Source organism: Poromitra crassiceps, assembly GCF_964638095.1.
Source record: "Poromitra crassiceps genome assembly, chromosome: 5".
Classification (NCBI taxonomy): Eukaryota; Metazoa; Chordata; class Actinopteri; order Beryciformes; family Melamphaidae; genus Poromitra; species Poromitra crassiceps.
In genome coordinates, this window is record NC_139642.1 from 18,109,152 (window position 1) to 18,120,861 (window position 11,710).

General features: G+C 44.7%; 1 protein-coding gene across 1 annotated transcript in view; it reads left to right on the top strand.

Moving 5' to 3' along the window:
* The window catches only part of LOC310776358 (fibroblast growth factor 12-like), a gene marked incomplete at both ends in the record, with an annotated part of 210,047 nt that overhangs the window by 150,513 nt on the left and 47,824 nt on the right, over positions 1–11,710 (top strand). The window lies entirely within an intron of this gene.

The following is an 11,710-nucleotide window of genomic DNA, read 5'->3' on the forward strand; positions in this document are numbered from 1 at the left end:
GCTGCAATGAGGATATTGAAAGACAAAATCCTACATCGCACCAAAGCATACAATGTACTGCGATTATTTGACTTTCTGACCACCCGCCTCAGTGCTTATTATGAGGCCAGAATAACAGATGCTGCTGGCCATTGGGAAGGCTAACCCTTTACTTTTGGTTTTATTTATTGTGTATGATTAAACTTTTTATCTATGATTTTATATTATTGCATGTTTTTGTACATTGTACATTGTACATTGTTTGACTTCACTGGCCTGGAACAAACGGCTGGACTGGGGGGGGGGAGCTAGGCCTATGTGCTGTAGCCTATTGTATTTTTAATTTGATATTTTTTATATTTTTCATTTGCAGGTTAAACTGCAGCTGAGCTCTGTTATTGAAGCTTTGGCTAAAGGCCTGAATTTTACAATGATGTTTTGAAATAAATGTTTAAAAATCGATTGTGTGTTAAAAGCTTGTGTTACGTTTTCATTGGCGTTAATACACTACTATTTAATTTCAATGTCCGCTATCAAGAGTGATTCAGTTGGTTCATGAAATCGCTGGGCTGCATGCCCAGCGATTTGTGGTGTGGGAGATTCCAGCTGTCAAAAGAAGACAAGACTCCTGGCCAATCCCGGCGCTTGACTGCTGCGTAGACGGGCACAGGGCGTGGTTTTTGCGTAGGCCTAACCTATGTGCGATTTGAAATAACGCCTGGTGGAGGGATTACAAACATGGAGGACAGCTTTGATGTTAAAATTTGTGGATGTAATATTTTCCTTTTTACAATGAATATCAATCTAATGAATAGTTGAACCAGTCATTGCCAGCGATCTAACCTAAATTGTTTTAAAGGGGGACTAACCCCCCAGATACAGTATGTATCAGAACAGTGATTTGAAAATACCTATGGAAAAAACCAAGAAATGACATATGCTCTTGTCTATACTAGACTCTTTGGCTGTGTTCAAGTCAGGATTTTTTTTCGGAAATCGACGCCATTACAGTTTGCCCACCGCCTCAAAAATAATTTATTTGAGAGGGGCAATAATTTTATAAATATCAACAACTAGCCAACGCTGGTGGTCTGTATGGAAACAGCGTTGCTTAAAATGGTTGAAAGTTATATAAATTTGGTAATTCAGTGGCGAACTAGAAATTTTATTATTTTTCTCCATGTGTGTGTATGTGGGCGTCTGTACCTATCGCTAAGAGCAAAGTGAGGCGAGGCTCGTTACCGCAGCACACCGCACAATAGGACAAACCCCCCGCTCTGGGGTAACACAATGCGAGATTTCTCCACGTCATTTTCTCGTCCAACTTGTCATGAAGTCCCTTTTTAATTTTAGTTTGGGGGCTTCTCGTGATTCTTGTTAAAAGTTGTGCAAAAGTTTTCCTCTCAGCGCAGTTGCAGGCTGCGCCTCCTCCCTCCTCCCAGACCCTGGCTGGCGAAACAGGCTCCTGCATGGGACCAGGAGGATTCAGTCTGTCCAAACTCAATACCGATATAATCTCAGTAGGAGATGCAGGGAAATATATTATAGTAGCCGATGTGTTTAGAGAAGCTTTGTCACGTTGTCACGTCGTAGTATAGCGTTATATTTTACATGTGTGCTAAACTGCGATGAGATTTGTTTGCGGAAATGTCAGACTGTCCGCCTCGGCCATGACTGAGAGGCTCAGAGCACTGCTGTGTGCTGCTGCGCGCGCCCCCGGAGCTTGGGGCTCCGTGCATGTGCTGAGCAGACCACGCCATGACCACGCCATGGCAACACAATACCATGTCCTTCCTTTTATGATTATAGTGGTGTTTATTGATAGTATTGTGTTACATAGGAGTTGGTAGGAAAATAACAAGCGATTGTAATAAATTAACAGGTGATTAACAGGTCAAGTGACATCATGGGAATAGGCTTGGAGTTGTGAGGAGCCGAAAGGGTACAGGGGGAGTAGGGGAGTAACTATCTTGAAATCCCATAGTCTTTGGTTCATCGTGACGTCACGACGTGTCAAATATGCCATTCATTTGAGGGCAAAAAAAAAGCAGTGTTCCACCCTTAAGGTTCTTGCACACAGAGTCCGAATTGTTCGCTGCGTTTTTTTAATCCGTCATCCGAAAAAAACACGTCACGCACAGATACCTTGCACACTGAGTCCGATGCGTTAATTATCCAATATTCGTTGCGAAGATTCGCAACGAAAAGAAAACTACCGCGATCCTATTGATCCACAACTGGCAGTGTGTCTGTGTGGCTCTCTCTCTCCCCCCCCCCCCCAACCTTCCCCATACACACACACACACACACACACACACACACACACACACACACACACACACACACACACACACCGCGTTCCAAGCTGGTCTGCAATCACCCGGCACATTCTGTCTTTTAATTCCGAATCTCTGTATTCCTGCTTTGTCATAAAATGCTTTGTGCTGGGAGACGAACTGAATTAACTTCTCAGACGCCATTTTTCATTGTGAATAGCAACACTACGGCAGCTCTGAGTGGTCAAACACCTGTCAAAACGATTTCATGGATGCGGAAAAACGCAGAAAATCGAACCTCGTCCGAAAACTTAAATGACGGACATAATTGTCGGACTCGGTGTGTCAATGATGATTGACACAAATGAGGTCGTATTTTTATTTTTTTCGTGCGTCAATTTCGGATGAAAAAACGGACTCTATGTGCAAGGACCTTTAGAGGGTGCTTATGCCAGTTATGCTGCTGAAAAATGATACAAATGGTAAAATGGCAACAGTTTGGTGTCAAATGTGGAAATTTTGACCAGAATTCTTCACACATCACCCCCAACGTCATATATATTGGTTAAAAGCTGAAAAAAAGTGTTTTGGGGGTTAGTTACACTTTAAGCAATCATAAAATAAATGACAAAATGCTCTGAGTATTGTTATTGCAAAACACACTTTCCATCAATACAGTTTGTGAATGGAGATGTTTGAGTTTTCCACAGAGCAGCTGGCTCACAGGAGACAGTTAATGACTGAGCCAGGTCCATACGTCAGAGCAGCCTGGGTCAGTGTGTGGTGTGTGGGCAGTGGACCTGTGGACGGAGGCTCCTCTCCTCAGGAGGAGGATGTGCACAGCGGGCTCTCTAACTCCTGGCTCCAGCCTCTCTCGGATTACGACAGGTCTCTCCCCACACTGCGGTGTCCCAGTGAGCGGCTCCCCCCGGGCTGAGCAGGTCTCTCCCCACACCGCACTATGCACATCTTGTTCCCTCAGACAGCCATCACAAACCATAACTTCATAGTCATGTCATTCACGAGTCTCACATTGGAGGCAATTTGATTTTGGCAAGGCACACCGCAAGTTGTAGCTCAAACATGCAGACGAGTGGACAGGTAGGCTAAGTGTTCTCCATATCCAAAGGTTATGGATAAGTTGACCGCCATTTATTGTCTGTTACCAATGACAGTCATTGTCTGTTACCATTCAAAGTAGGCTAGCTTAATAAGCACTTACTAGTTAGCTAATAGCTTAGTAATAGATATAGCTTAATAATAGCTTATTAAGATACTTGTACTATCTGTTGTTATTCATTTTCTTTGTGCAAATAAACAAAAATAAATAAACAATACACACTTACTCTGGAGATGATGTACCACTTGTGCTCTTCTCCCTACTTATACTCCCACCACTTATAAAGCCTCAGCCAGGCCGTAATGCAACAAGGATGCCAACTGCCATAAAACACCCCAGAAGAAGGATTTATTACATCACTGATGACATCACAATTGCTCGAGTGACATCACTGATGACATCACAAATGCTCAAGTGACATCACTGATGACATCACAATTGCTCAAGTGACATCACTGATGACATCACTGATACATGACAATCGTGACATTACAATCGTGGCACACATGCCAAACAAACTAAAGTATAGATGATGCCTCAGTCCCCTTCTGAACTGAGACCCTCTCTGCTCTGCCGTAATATAGCGGTGCTCCCGCCTCCTTCTGACAAAAATTTTACTCTGTGCCTCTGACAAAATCCGTTTCTGTGTTGATAGATGTAGACTCTTGTCTGTTTTTCATTTCAATGTTGTGTAAAGTGCGGAACTCAACAAAACACACAAAGACACATCCAACAAAAAGTCAGATTTCACACATTTTTATTTATCATTTGGCAGATAGCAACAACTAAATCCGTCTGGTGTAGAACTTACACAAGTCAGATACGTTGTCCCATTTCGGGATCTCAATGTCACTGCTCAAAACCAAGTTGTCCTCGAGCTCCGCGCGAAAGTCACCGTTTCCCGTGCAGCCAGTGTCATCTTCACCCACATAGACGACCCGATCCCCTCCGTCTGCGTGATATGCTACCAGCGCATCTTCCGACATTGTCTCCCACCATGGGGGCCAAACCAGCAGCAGAACCGAACGGTTGGCTTTTCCCCCAGAGAAAAACGCAGACCAAGCCTCCTCCTCCACCTGCACCTCTGTCACGGTCTCCCGTTGTTCACAGTCCACGGCGTGGACCTGACACTGGTACTCGGGCGCTCTCAGCCGCAGCATAGCGCTCCACAGTCCCGAACCGCATCCCAAATCCAGGATCGCCCTGCCCTTATTGGCAAACTCTAGGATTCGGGTCACCGCCGACTCGTTGGGTATACCCCAAGTGACACGTCGAAATGTTTCCAGAGCTTCCCACTGTTTGTAACACTCGACCTTTTGCAGTGTCAGAAACCAGTCCAGGCATCGGTAGACACGGTTCGCATCCTTACGATCGATCAGTCCACGTAAATCTTCCAACATCGCTAGGCCTAAACTCTTCACATCCTGAATCTCGCTCAGGATTCCGTCGTACACGGCCTGGCTCATACCCTCAGGTCTGGATTTTGGACTGTTACGATCAGTAGACGAAGCCATAGTTGGACTAGTATCGGTGGACAAGGGTGGAATCCTTGTGAAAGGCTAGTGTCCGTGGACTTATATGGCGTGGATGGCTCCGTAGTAGCCTCAGAAGGATTTATTACATCACTGATGACATCACAATTGCTCGAGTGACATCACTGATGACATCACAATTGCTCGAGTGACATCACTGATGACATCACAATTTCTCAAGTGACATCACTGATGACATCACTGATACATGACAATTGTGACATCACAATCGTGGCACACACGCCACCTGCCCACTTATGTTTCCTGTTAGGACCACTGCAAGGCATCAGTCTGCCAGAAAGCCATTAGAAGAAAAAGAAGAAGACTTTCAGGAAAGACCAACAGAAGAGGAGAGGGGATCGGGTTTTACAGTGGATGGATAAATTCAGAAGGAGGCGGTAATGCAACAAAGGATGCCAACTGCCATAAAACACCACAGAGGAAGAAGACCTTCAGGATTCATTTGCCCAAGATCTTCATGCTGCAGATGCCATCTATCTGCACCAAAAAAACAAATACCTCAGACCTTTGATGAAGAACATGGTTGTCCAAAGAAAAAGAGCAGACAGCTATTTAGAACAGAATGATGATGAGCAAATTGCACTTGGAAACCTAACTGTGAAAATTGAACAATACCTTGAAGTGGTGACCAAATAATTATTACAGAAATCAATGGCAAACCAGAAGTGGTTATATTGAAGCCGAAGGCCTCAAATATTTTGAGTGCATTTTTGCATGCATCTAGGAAGGACAATAGTGATGTTGATGAAGAAAAAGTGTGTCTTGTGAAAACTGCTGCCAGACTGGTAAAGACTGACATAAAAGATATCAAGATTCCCAGAGATGCATATCCCTCAAAATATATCATCTGCCAAAGGAAACATGGAAGCCCTTCAGCTTATCCTCAAAGAACTGTTTGCTGGCAAGAACTGTGAATTAAACATAACTGCAATAGGACAGGCCATGCGGGCGGCAAGGGTTCTCATCACGCCATTACAGATAGGACTGACAAATGCATCACCAATTTCAATCTAGATTTTTGGTGAAAACACTTGGTAACCTTCGATTCTGTTCCTCATATCAGGAGGTGAAAAGGTTGAGTCAAGTGCAGCTGCTTCTCAAGGAACATACCTCCCTGGCAATGTTGAAGGCCACTTCATTCAGTACATTGCTGATATGACCATAACATCAGAACCATTGATGGCCACAACACATTACATGGTATGGGCATTGGGCATTATAGCTGGAGTTACACCAGAGATCCAAACCAGTACCTCTGATAACTGTGACATCATAGCAGCAGTTGGACACATCAATATCCACATGTGGAAATCAGAGACCCCTGGCCTTTCAATCATGTCCTATGGATTGAGAATGCCACAGGTGGGTGATTCTCATGAACATGGTACAACTCATAGCAAAACTCAAATATATCAAGAAGATATCAAGTAGGATCTAATTTCACCATTCCAAATTGAAATTATAATCCACTAGGCATCTACGCGAGCTCGCCTGCCTTGCAGCTCGCAGAGCTGGCCCTGCAGCTCGCATAAGCAGCTCGACCGCTACGCGGCCTTGACCCTGGTTGCTCCTTGATGGCATACTTCAGGGATGCTGGATCACCTGTCCTGGAGCTGGCAACATACAGCTGTCCATGGCTGAAGACTGAAGCCAGACTCCCACTTCTTTCAGTGTCTGCCCCTGGGACTTGATTTTGCTCTTATGACATCACTGAAGATGTCACAACTGCTTTTATGACATCACTGATGACATCACAACCTCTTATGACATGACTGATGATATCACAATGCCTCTGACATCACTGATGATGTCACAATTTATGACATCACTGATGAGATCATCACTGAGACTGTGTGTGTGTGTGTGTGTGTGTGTGTGTGTGTGTGTGTGTGTGTGTGTGTGTGTGTGTGTGTGTGTGAGTGAGTGAGTGGATTTATGACATCACTGATGATGTCCTCAGACAGATAAACAGACAAACAAACAGAGCCCTAGCTCCCTTACATAATAGATGTGCTCATTTTTTATGTATTTCCAGACACTTTTAGAGACACTGTGAGGGAATAAATTCATTACCGGAACACATTTTTAATTGGAAATATGAAACAACAAACTTTTTTTTCTCAATGGCAAGCACTTCAATATGCTCAAGGGTAGTGGCTATCACCCAAAATGTGTATGATTAACAAATACGAAGTTGTAGCTAACATTGTGAGAAATGCCATGTTGTATTATGACTTACATGAGAAAATAAAAATCTGTTCTACTTAGAGACTCAACAACCATTTCTGTGGATTCCTTGCCCCCAAAATTGTGGAAATAGACAACAAATTTGTAATTCTAGGTCTAGTTGGAGTCAAGATATGGCCAAAATTTGAATAATGGCAGCCATTTTGAAAAAACGTCATTTTAACATACTAATGGGATTTTCTGGGATTTTTAGTACAGTGTTTCGGGCATCAATATGAACATAAAAATGTGAAAATAAATTCTGTTGCAATTAGTTTAAGGTCAAACCTTATTCTCCCTAGACCCAGGGGCGGACTGGGATCCTAATTCAGGCCGGGCATTAGATACCAAGCAGGCCAGGCCGATATGGGCCGACGCGCGTGCCGGCCGGCGAAAAATTTGGGGCGTTTGAAGCTCAATTTGGGGCGTTTGAAGCCCAATTTGGGCCGTTTGAAGCCAGATTTGGGTCGTTTAAAGCCAGATTTGGGCTGTTTGAAGCCCGATTTGGGCCGTTTGAAGCCCAATTTGGGCCAAGTCCAATTTTACAATGAGATGCACCCACTTTAAACCTGAATAAAGTAATAAAACCACTAGTAAACCAGTAGGCGGCGCCTGGCCTGCTGTTCAGTGAGTGGCCTGGCCTGGCCTGCAAAAAAAAAAAAAAAAAAATTTTTTTTTTTTTTTTTTTTTTTTTTTTTTTTTGGCAGGCCAGGCCAGGCCACCGGGCATTTGCCCGACGTGCCCGATTATGCAGTCCGCCACTGCCTAGACCAATGCCTTTAGGCGTTTCATGAGTTTTGCATTGGTGTTTTTTCCCCCTGCAGGCAGGTTAGTTGTTGTTCTATGTGCTGCTGACTGTCTGAATCCAACACTCTGGGCAGTTTGGGTTTCAGCACCTCGGACAGAGACACAGCAGACTTCACACTGTGAAGAAGTGACCTCAGTCAGAGACTTGACTAACCTCAATAATGTCTGTTAGACGGAAACAGTGGCGACAAACAAGGGGTACTCAGTGCAGAGGTAGAGCGGGTCGTCCACTAATCGCTTTGGAGAAAAGAGGTCGGCCTGCCTGGTAGCTGTAGTTCAATGTGTCAACAGAAATGAACCGGAGGCTTCTTTATACTTGAACACTCTTCATGTGACTTTTATTAGAACATTATCTGCTAAGACACAAACACCGGAGACTGCTAGCTGTTTACACGCGACTCATTCTGCTCTACTACCGTCGCGTCCTCATGACGTCATGTCAAGTATCCTTGCGCACTGCACGGATGAAATAGTGCCATTACAACACAGTAGCTTCCCACCATGGGTGTGTGGATGGGTGAATGTAGACATTGTAAAGCACCTTGGATAAAAGTGCTACATAAACACAGTCCATTTACCATTAAGCTGTCCAGCTGCTCCTCTCATTCTCCTATAGACCTTATTCGCTAACCCCGGACGGCACCATATTGTTGACATACCGTCCTGCGCGCACACAGCGCTGCAGCTGACAACTATAGTAACGGCCTTATTGTCATTTCTGTTCCATTACAAAATAGCGATGGTGATGACAGCAATAAAAACACCAGAGTTGTTGTTTGTATGCTGCCGTTAATGCCTGTAATAATAAACAAAATAAAAAACGAGGTGAACAGACTTTGCTGTGAGGAGCTGTCAGAAAGTTTCACCTGTCTCTCCTAACTATCCACACATCTCCTGTGCTGCTGACGTATCCTCCGTCTCGCTCCCTTCACGTCTGTGGACGGCAGAGATAGAAACAAACGACGGGGACTTTATTGCTGTCATTACTACAGCCATGCCTAACGCAGGTCACCATCCCAACACAATTGGAACGATACAGGTAACGCTAATGGCGGTTAGCTTCCTATAAACGCTGCTCTTACATAGGCTGTCACTTGAGAGCTGGAGCGCTATGTCAACAACATGGCGGCGGTGGGCATGCCCGTACGCGAGTTACGTCAATCGAATAAGGTCTATTCACCTTATGTAGCCACGCCCATTTAACCAGGTTGTGTGGTCGTGTGACGACTTCCGGCTAAAGAAAAAGAAAATGGCTGGCTGCTCCAATATCATCTAACTCTGAATTAACTAATAATTTAGCCAATTGTATGTAACATACCAAATAAAAGCAAACGGCAATGTCTAAGAATGCAATGCCATGTAACTGGCTCGTTAAGTCTCGCATTCCAGGGAATTACGTTAACGTCTGCGGGTCTTATAGACGTAAATGGCTCGAGCTGCGCTCGGAGGAGAGAAAACCATCTGAAGCTTTCTTTGTTGGAGTCCAGGTATGTTTTACAAGAAAGTGCTCGTCATTGTCGACGATAACGTTATCTCCTGGCTAACAGTGGATACTCGCTTGCTTGCTGTGTACCGAGCTCAAAGTAGGCTAGTAGGCTACGTTCTTTATTTTACCCCCTGCACTGTCCGCTACAAAAACAACTCTCTTCTTCATGACGTTCTTTCATATTTGGCGCCGTGACCGCCGGAAGTGTTAACACGACCCGGAAGAATTTGGCCCACCCCCGCGTCTGAACATGAGGTGAATAAGACTGAGTTTGTCCCAGATAGCAGGGAGTCTCCTGCCTCGCATAAACAATAATTTCGTTACCAATACAGCCTGACGAAGACCAGTGAGGTTGAAATGCATTGCGTTTTGTGCCCCTGTTTATATCATTGAAGATGTACGTTGTTTGTTCACTGTTTCAGTACACATGTACTTTACTTCGTGATTAAATCTTGCTCCAAATATCCAAGAAGCTCCTTTTCTCTTTATTATTATACTTTTGGCCTTCTGAGCTTTCTTGTGACACGTTTTTTTTTCCATATTTATAATGTATTTAATAATTTATTTATAACTCCATATGTTTCGCTATTCCTGATCCAGAAAAGAGAGTATTTATTTTTGTTTTTGCTCCAAGGGAAATGTTTTGTGGTCACTCATGATTCAGTAGGTCACAGGTTGGCTTGGTTCCAGTCTTACAACTTGTTTTATACAGATTTTTCAAACTGTCATTTTTGATTTTTCTTTACCCAGAATCCAAAATGAAGGTTGTTTGTCACGTTTGGTTCGGTGTAACGAATGAATGTGAGTCCTCGTGAGTCGCGAGTGGTAGCAAAACTCACTCCCCAGTATAAAGGCCCGTTAGCCCGTTAGCCTGCCGCCATCGGTGTATGAATGTGTGTGTGAATGGGCGAGTGTGTGTGTGAGTGTGTGTGTGTGTGTGTGTGTGTGTGTGTGTGTGTGTGAGTGTGTATGTGCGTATGAGAGAGAGAGACGGGGGGGATGTTGTCTCTCAGATCATGCAGGGGATCAGGTTTTGCTCACAGCTTGCAGGTTTTTCACTAAACGTTGTGGCTGCAGGTCTACAGGCAGAGGACAGAGAGGGACACGGGACACTAATCGCCCAATTATGCTCAACGTTAAATAGGAATACACAGACGGACTGCGCTTTCTGTCCGTGCTCTGCCTTCATTTAGGCTGTACTTCTGCATGTTTTCTGAGAGCTTACGGATACGGATGAAACGGATCGGTAGCACACACCCTCACATGTTTGACTCTCTGGATGTATTGCTTAACATGATACGAACGTGAAAGACGCATGCTAGTATGGGGGCAGTGACAGTTACACCGTTTGAAACGGACGCATTTACTTCCGTATGAAAATGGATCATAATTGGGCCTTAAGATAGAAGAAAAGAATGTGTTCTGAATATGAGCTGTTAGTCCAGACAGCAGCTCTTCCTCCCACACGCTGTGGAAAACCACCTGTTTATTCTCCTGACCCTGAACTCACCGAGGAAGACAGTTCCCTCTCTCCCTAGCTCTCTCTGCCTCTCTCTCTGTCTCTCTCTCTCTCTCCCTGTCTCTCTCTGTCTCTCTCTCTGTCTCTCTCTCTCTCTGTCTCTCCCTAGCTCTCTCTCTGTCTCTCTCTTACAGTAATATTAACACGAGCTATGCCACGGCCTGCACAATTGCCATACATTGATATGTAGTGGAGTGAGACAGGTGTGAGACAGGAGTGAGACAGGAGTGAGACAGGTGTGAGACACGAGTGAGACACGAGTGAGACAGGAGTGAGACAGGAGTGAGACAGGCGTGAGACAGGTGTGAGACACGAGTGAGACAGGAGTGAGACAGGCGTGAGTGGTGGGGTCCAATGTGATATCATTTTCATGGGGCCCAAAATCCCATCATTAAAAATCATGATTTTCAGAAAATGCTTCAAAAATCCGAATTTCTTGCTGAACACAAAGCCGTCCGTTCAGTTGTGTTGAGATGCATTGGTCTACACTCTCAAACACCTTACTACTAATTCACTCATTCATTCACTCATTCATTCACTCATTCATCACATCATCTGGATGGAACAGAGAGTCAGTCTGCCCACACTGACTTCTGCTCCCATCCATGTTGGAGGAGTGTAGGAGGGAGAGGGAGGGAGGGGGAGCAGGCAGAGAGAGGGGGAGTGGGAGAGAGAGAGGGGGGAGAGCAGGCAGAGAGAGAGAGGGAGTGGGAGAGAGAGAGGGGGGAGAGCAGGCAGGGAGAG